The 8361-nt window shown below is 40.1% G+C and overlaps 1 pseudogene; it reads left to right on the forward strand.

Annotated features, from left to right (window-relative positions):
* Positions 1 to 5770: 5770 nt before the first annotated feature.
* Positions 5771 to 6067, forward strand: LOC118579263 (annotated as a pseudogene).
* Positions 6068 to 8361: the final 2294 nt, after the last annotated feature.

The raw sequence follows: 8361 nt of genomic DNA on the forward strand, positions 1-8361 counted from the left end.
TGTCCTCCTTATGGCTCAGAACCTGGGTGTCCCACTTCTCCGAATGCAGCCTCCTGAGTTCCTCCAGAGGCCCAGCTCCTGACCTCCACGCTCCTCTCATTCCGGGTCTCATAATTCCATACCACCTCCCTTTCTCTCCCAGCTCCTGTCTTCAGTCTTTTCCCTGCCCTCCCTTCTCGCTCCAGAACACCTCATAACACATTTACTCAGTTCTTTTGCTGGTCAATAATATTAGCATGCCCTCATGCCTTTCAGGACACAAACGGACTGTCTGTAAGCCCTACTCTAGGAGAGATGATACAGATGAGGCAGGGAGACCTAAAGTTACCCCAGCCATTGATCTCCTAGGATTCCAGCCTGGGTCTCCCATTTGGCTCTAAGAACTGTAAAGGCATATTTATGAAAACAAAATGGTGCAGAATCTGAAGGTAGGCTAGTGAAACAATTCTTTTACACATCACCTGCAGAATCCAGCTGCCCTGGTGTGCCAGTTCTATTGAACGCACACGTGTGTCTATACTTGTAAAGATAAATGAAAAAGAAACAGTTTTAGGTTTTTTTTTTTTTTAGTCAGTAAGACCACTAGGTGAGATCTGGTACCATTTGATTCTCAGAGAGCAAATTATTGATTTTCTTTCTCGGTAATCAGTGGAGGTGCCTGAACCACTAAGTATGGGGAGAATAAATAAATAAATAAATAAAATGGAGCCTGTGAGAAACTGTGCCTCTTTAATGGGATGAAGGGGTGGCAATCTCTTTAAAAATCTAGAGAAAGTCCACCATTCCAAGCTGTGGTAAAATTAACAATCATTAACAAACTATAATTATTCTCAGATCCACCTTCAAAACACATTTTATATATCAGCATTTAATGTGTGCCAGTAGTATACTGTACAAGGGTGTTGTTTGACTCATGGAAGCCAGCCAGGCCTCTGCACCATTAATTATCAAGCAATTCCCAAGGCAGACGGATGCAAACATATTATTTTGTCTTTATAGATAGAGGAAGTGGAGACACGAGGGACGGATTCTTACCCAGTAGCACCAGGAGATTTGGGGACACACCTCAGATTTCTACTCCCACCATGTCTTCAGGTCTCTTGAGCAACTAGCCTAGCCTGTCCGGCCTCCACCCACCTTGCCACAGACAAAGAACTAATGCTCAAATCTGTGTGCATTTTCTCTCAGTTGAGAGTATTGTGAGTGTGTGTGTGTGTGTGTGTGTGTGTGTGTGTGTGTGTGTGTGGTGTAGACAGGGGAAGAGAGAGACATTTTGGCTCTAAGGGTAAAGTTCATACTTTATTATATTAATTAGTTCACAGGGTCAGCTGCTGTCATAGTTAGTTACTGCCTTCATCACTGGATCCCTGCCCACTTCCCAGACTTCCACATGTTCTCAAGCCTTTGCAGAGTCATGTACCTGGAATCTCCTCTTTGGTTCCAGTACACAATTGTGATTTTTCTACACAATCATTGTTTACTTTCTGGAAGCCTTTCCTGATCCATTCCTCCCTGATCCACTCAGAAAAACATGCTTCTTCTCGGTCTTCTTATCTTTTGCATCCCAGGATTAGCAAAAACTACCCTTCCTGGTTTCTGTTGCCCATCTGTGAAATGGGTACATCAGAGGCTCTGTTTCTTAGTTGTTGTTTTTTGAGAATCAAACTAAACAGACAAGACAGTAATGGTAAATCTTTGTAACTCCAAGACAATGATACATTCTATTAAAAATTAGCCTGTCTTCTTGCTTTTTCCAGTGATTGGCTGGGTGGCCAAAATCTTTGATAACTGGCAAAGCCCCTTGGTTTTCTTTTTCTTTTTAAAGTTTGTTTGTTTAGATAGTTTTGTTTTTTTTTTCAAGACAGGGTTTCTTTGTGTAGCCCTGGTCATCCTGAAACTTCCTCAGTAGACCAGGCTGGCCTTGAACTCAGAGATCTGTCTGCCTTTGCCTCCCAAGTGCTAGGATTAGAGGCCTGTGCCACCACTTTCCAGGTTTCCACCTGGTTTTCATTTCTCTGAGTCCCCCCAGGCCAAATGGAGGGAAGCTGGTGCGGAGGGCTCTCAGGGCTGAGGAACGTAGGAGAAGATGGCCTGACTGCTTAGTTAACTCACCCCAGAATAGGATTCTGTTAGGTTCCTGGGAGGAGTGGAGTAGTAATAGGTGTCCAAGCTTGGCGTTCTCTTTGGGAAGGCAGAGTGAACAAGGATGACCTCCAGACCCTCTGCCTTCCTTCTTTAATATCTGGTTCTGCCAGACTTTTCTCGACAGGTACAAACTTACCCAGATCAAATTCTCCCTTCCTCTAATTAAAAACAAAAGTCATGTACTAGCTTAATTATTTTGTATTTCTACTGTAATTTAGAAATACTTAACAAAAGCTTTCCATCATCCAGGAATTGTCAGGTGCTTACAAGGGGCAGGAGCCACATCAGTGTGTTGTGTCCCTGACAGATGAGCATAGGAATCACTAAGTAACGTTTGTTGGATTAATTCACAGTGAATTGTACTCAGAATGTTGCAACCCTGATATGCTCTCCCTGGAGTGTATATGTGAACCATTTCAGTATTGATGGCCTGGGTCAAGTAAATATTATCACTTGTGACATCCTGAAATACCAATCCTACCTTAGCCCATCTTCCAAATGCCTAGCTTTAAGGAAGACTTGATAATGGCACCCTGAGAACTGCTTTCACATTTACCCACAAACACCAACTTTTATTGGCTTTTGCCTGTAGGGAGGAGAGAGATGTTCTGCTGAAAGGTCAGCTTTAGGGATCAGGGTCAGGGTTTATGTTAGGGTTAGGATTAGGGTTTGGTTATGATTTACATTTGGTTGAATTACGTTTAGTGTTAGGGTTAGAGTTTCTGTTTGGTAGTTAAGGTATAGCTTATTATTAAATTTGATAGTTAAAATTCAGGTTAGTGTTACAGTTAGTGTTAGTGGTTGATATTAGGGGGTTAGGGATAAAGTTAGGATGAGGCTTAGTGTTAGAGTAAGGTTTCTGGTTAGTGTTGACTTACAGTTGGGGTTAAGTTCACTTTAGAATTATAGTTAGAAGGTTAGGGTTAGGCTTCAGTTTTAGTGTTGTTAGGTTTATTGTAGATTAGGGTTAGGAGTAGAGAATAGGTTTGGTTTATAGTTAATGTTTGAGTTTTGAGATTTGGTTTAGGAGTTTATTTTAAGGTTTACTGTAAGGGTTACAGTTAGGGTTTGGTTAGTTTTGGGTTAGGCTATCATTAGGGTTATCATTAGAGTTCAGAAAATGTTAGGATCAAAGTTGGGTTAGGGTTAGGTTTAAAGTTAGGGAGTTAGAGTTAGGGATAATGTTCTGAGTTATTGTACGACTGTTGTTAGGTGGTTGGCATTCACATTATGTTTATATGTAGATTTAGAGTTGGTTTCAGGTTAGAGTTAGAGCTTGGTTTGGGGTTAGTTTTGGAGTGTTAGGGCAGGGTGAACTCTATGGTTAATATTAAGCATATAAGTGTTAGGTTTAGGCTGATGGTTAGGGTTAGGTTTTATATACGTTATGTCTTCAGTCTGATTAGATATGGGGTTAAGTTTAAGGTGTAATTGTAAGGGCTAGTGGTTAGGGATAGGGCTTCTGGTTACTGATTTATTCAGGGCTAGTGTTTGAGCTAGCATCACATTTGTGGTGAGAGCTAGATTTGGTTTTGATGTCAATTTAGGCAGAATGTTAGTTGTAGGCTTAAAGTAAGGTCAGAGTTATGGATAGGATTGGGGTGAGATGTAAACTTACAAATAGAGCTATGTACATGTTTAATTTGGCTTGGCATTCTGGTTAGAGTTGGAGTTAAGTTTTGGCATAGGACTCAGGCAAAGAGTTTAGTGTAGCATTAGGGTAAAGTGTAGAGTTAGTGTTAAAAATGGCTTTATAGTTAGTTTTGGACCTAGTTTTGTGATTCAGGTAGGTGTAGAGTTAGGGTTTGGTTATGGTCTAATTAGGATTGTTGTGTGGTTATGCTTAGGGATATTGTTAATGTTAGGGTTAGACAAGACTAGACTAGGGACAGAGTAGGGTTAGAGTTAGGGCTATGGTTAGTGTTGGGGAAGAGACAATTTTATTTCTAAGATTGTTGGAAGTGTTGTTTGAGTTATGGTTATGCCTGGGTCAGTGTTAAGACTGGGGATGTCTTAGTTATATTTCTAAGATTAATGGTAGGGTTAGAGGTAGGTTTAGCGTTAAGATCAGTGTTACGTTGTCCTTAGGATTAGTGTTTGTTCTGTGGTTAGGTTTAGAGTTAAATTTAGGTTTATGGTTCAGATTGCTAGGAGAGCCATTGTTAGGATTATCATTAGGAATAGGTTAGGGCTTGCTATGAAGTTCTGTAAAAACTACAGAAATTGTTAGAACAAGAGTTAAGGTTAGTTTTAAACCTATTTTTAGGCATTTTGCTTAAGGTAGTGCTACAATTCTATTTAGGGATAGGGGCATGCTTAGGGCATGAGTCTGAGGTTTTTGAAGGCTCAAGTGAGTGCTAGGATTTGAGTTAGTATTCAAGTTATGTCTAAGATATAGCTAGTTTTAGGTTTGTGGTTAGGGATAGGATTACAACTTAGGTTAGAGATAAAGTTGAGGCTAGCGTTAGAAATAATATTAGGTTTAAGGTACAGCTAGGGTTAGAAATCAGGTTGGGGCTAATGTTAGAATTGGGGCTAGGTTTAGGGTTAGTTTTAGGGTTAAGACTAGGGTTTGAGACAGTATTTGGGTTAGATGTAAAGCTTTGTTCAGTTTGAGGGATAAGGTTAGTGATAGATTTAGGGCTTTGTTTAGGTAATGTTATGGTTAATGCTTGGTTTAGGGTTTTGACTAGGTTAGAGGTAGGTTGAAGGTTTGATTTAGGGCTTGGAAATGACAATAGTGCTATTATTTCTAAGGTTAGTTTAAGAGTTAGAGTAGGCTTAATGTTAAGGTAGGGCTATATTTGTTGTGTTAGTGTTAATCCTGGGGTTAGTTTTACCTGTAAGGTTATGTTTAGGGTGAGGTTTGATGCAGAGCCAAGGTTAGAATTATGGATGGGGTTCAGTTAAAGCTTGGTGCAAAGCTGACGTAAGATGAACAGCTAGAATTGGAAATAGCATTAATGTTAGTTATAGACCTAGCTTTAGGGTCCAGGCTTGAGGTAGAGTTAGAATTTCATTTAAGTCTAGGGATTTATTTAGGGCTACTGTTTTAAGTATAGGGTTAGAGCTAGTTTTAAGTTTAGTGTCATGGCTAGTGGTAGATATGAGTTAGGGATAGGGTTAGAATTAGGGCTAAGTTTTGGGTTAGTATTAGGGTTAAGACTGGTGTTAGAGTATGTGTTGTTTAATGTTAGACTTAGGGCTGGTATAAAGTTAGTGTAGGAGGCACAGTTAGAACCAGGGTAGAAGTTATTAAAGACCTAGCTTTAGGGTACAGACCTGAGGTAAGGTTTCAGTTCTATTTAGGATCAGAGATATATTTAGAGCTAGTGTTTAAGCTAGGGTTAAATTTAGGGTTAGAGATACGGTTTGGGTACGTATTTACATATAGGCTTAAATTTAGTGTTAGATTTAAGTCTGTTGCTAGACTTAGAAGTACATATAGGGTTAAGTTTAGAATTAGGGGTCCAGAGGGTTAGGTTTATGCTTAAAACTGGTGTCAAAGCTAGTGTTTAGAATAGGTATAGATCTTTGTTTAATGCCATGTTTAAGATTCTGGTTAGGGACTCATCTTGCAGCAGAAGTCTGAGTGCAGAATTTGGGCTGCGGTGGCACACAAGTCATGGCTGGACAGGCTTCCAGAAAGTTTTTCTGCTCTTTGAGGGAGTATTGGTTGAAAGGATGTCACCTAACCCATCTCCAAAGGTGGCATTAGGCTTCCTGAGAAGTCTCAAGCAAAAGTGTTGCAAGCCACAGTAGGGCTGTGGGATGGGGCGTGAAAGGAAAAGGTGGAAAGAAAAGCCAGCCAGTGTGAAGGCTGGAGACAAGTTCTTCTCCCAGAGGTGCCAAAGCAGGTCTAGATGACAAGGATTATTTCTTATTCAGAGATGGTGACATTTTTGGAAAGCATGTGAACTAAAATCATTGTTGAGGCGCTGTCACATGAAGTTGCCCACTCCACTGATGTTCTGACCTATTCATCATGTAAATAATTTCCATGCCTCCCTTTTGTAAGAAACTGATGACACCTAAACTAAACTAAATAAATAAATTAATTAAAAAGAGATTTTGGTTAGGACAGTGTGGTAGTTGAATGTAATTGGCCTCCATAATCAAATAGGGAGCGGCACTATTAGGAGTGTGGCTTTGTTGGAGGAAGTGGGCCACTGTGGGGGTGGGCTTTGAGGTCTCTTTTGCTCAAGCTTCCCTCGGTGTGACTGAGAGTTGACTTCCTGTTGCTTGCAAGATGTAACACCCTCAGCTCCAGCACCACGTCTGCCTGCATGGCGCCGTGCTCCCTGATAATGGACTGAACCTCTGAAACTGTAATTGAGCCATCCCAATTAAATGGGTTTTTTTTGTTTTTGTTTTTGTTTTTTTAAATAAGAGTTGCTGTTGTCATGGTGTCTCTTCAAAGCAATAGAAAACTTAACTAAGACATATATGGTTAGATTTTAGTTATGGTTATGGTTTAGTGCTCGGGTTAGGGTAATTGTTATGGGTAGTGTTGTAATCACCTTTAGATATAGGCTCAGGGTAAGGTTGGAGCTAGGGTGAATTTTTCATAGGTGTAAATTTGTAAATAGAACTGTGTGAGGGTTAAATTTAGGTTTGGGTTAATGTTATGGGATGTTCTGTATGTCAAATGTGTTGCTCTGATTGGTTAAAATAAATAAAATGCTGATTGGCCAGTAGCCAGGCAGGAAGGATAGGGTAGGCAGGACAAGGAGGAAGAGAACTGTGGAAAGCAGAAGGCTGGATGGAGACACTGCCAGCCACCGCCATGACAGAAAAGACATAGGGTACTGGTAAGCCATGAGCCACGTGGCAAAGTATGGATTGATAGAAATGGGTTAATTTAAGATAGAAGAAATAGATAACAGGAAGCCTGCCACAGCCATACAGTTTGTAAACAATGTAGGTTTCTATGTGTTTACTTGGTTAGTTCTGAGCGACTATGGGCCTGGCGGGTGAGAGATTTGTCCTGACTGTGGGCCAGACAGGAAAACTCTAACTACAGGTTAGGGTTAGGGTCAGAGCTAGTCCTAGGACTCCAGGGATAGATCTTGGTGTAGCACTAGAGTCAGGAGTCTAGTTAAAGTTAGAAATAAGTTTATGGTTAGTTTTAGTGTTTTGGCAATACGTATGATTAGGATTTTGACTATGATCTGTTTAGGGTTATATTAGGGTTAGGGTTAGGGTTAGGGCTAGAGACACTTTTGGTTATATTTTTAAGATTAATGCTTGAGGTTGAGGTAGTTTTAGGGTTATATTTAGACCTGTGTTAGTAGTAGGGCCATTTGTAGTAGTAGGCATATTTCCAAGATTGATGGTAGAGTTAGAGATAGGGTTTGGGTTAAGTTTACGGACAGTAGAGCTGTTAATCCCAAGTTAAGGGTAAGAGCTATGATTTGGGTTAGTATTCAAATTAGGTCTAAGGTTGGAGCTAGTGTTAGGTTTTGGGTTAGGTTAGACAGTGTTATGGTTCTGGTTAGAATTTAGGGCTAGATTTAGGGTTAGTTTTGGGGTAAGACTAGAATTAAAGCCAGTGTTTAGATTAAGTGTAGAGCTTTTTTAGTGTTAAGATTAAGGTTAAGGATGGGTTAGGCAATGTTTAAGTTATTGTTATGATTAGTTACAGGTCTAGGGTTTTGATTACTGTTGTGTTTGAGGATAGTGGTATGGCCAATATTGTAGCTATGGTCAAATGTAGGAATAGTGTGCTAGGTTAGGATAAGGGTTAGATGTAAACTTACAAATAAAGCCATGAGGGTTAAATTTAGAGTTGAGGTTATGGTTAGGATCAGTACAGCATCAGGCACAGGGCTCAGAGTAGGGATAGAGCTTGCTGTATCATTAGAGTGAGGAGTAAAATTAGTGTTAGAAATTGGGTTATTGTTAGATTTAGACCAAGTTATTTTTTATTGTTTGTGCTAGATGTATTGTTTGGGTTAGGGTTTTGGTTGGGGTCTGATTAGAGCTACTGTTGAATTAAATAAGATTAGAGTTGTTCAAGTTAGTGTTATGACTCACGTTAGCCTTAGGTCTAGAGACAGTTTCATGTTTATTTCTGAGATTAATGTTAGAGTCATGGTTATGTTTAGGCTAGGATTTGTGTAGAGCATGGGACAGTTTAGGTAAATATCTAAGATTAATGTAAGATTTAGAGTAGAGCCAGACAGTGGTGGCGCACGCCTTTATTCCCAGCACTCG

The sequence above is a fragment of the Onychomys torridus genome, chromosome 3, assembly GCF_903995425.1.
Source record: "Onychomys torridus chromosome 3, mOncTor1.1, whole genome shotgun sequence".
Taxonomy (NCBI): Eukaryota; Metazoa; Chordata; class Mammalia; order Rodentia; family Cricetidae; genus Onychomys; species Onychomys torridus.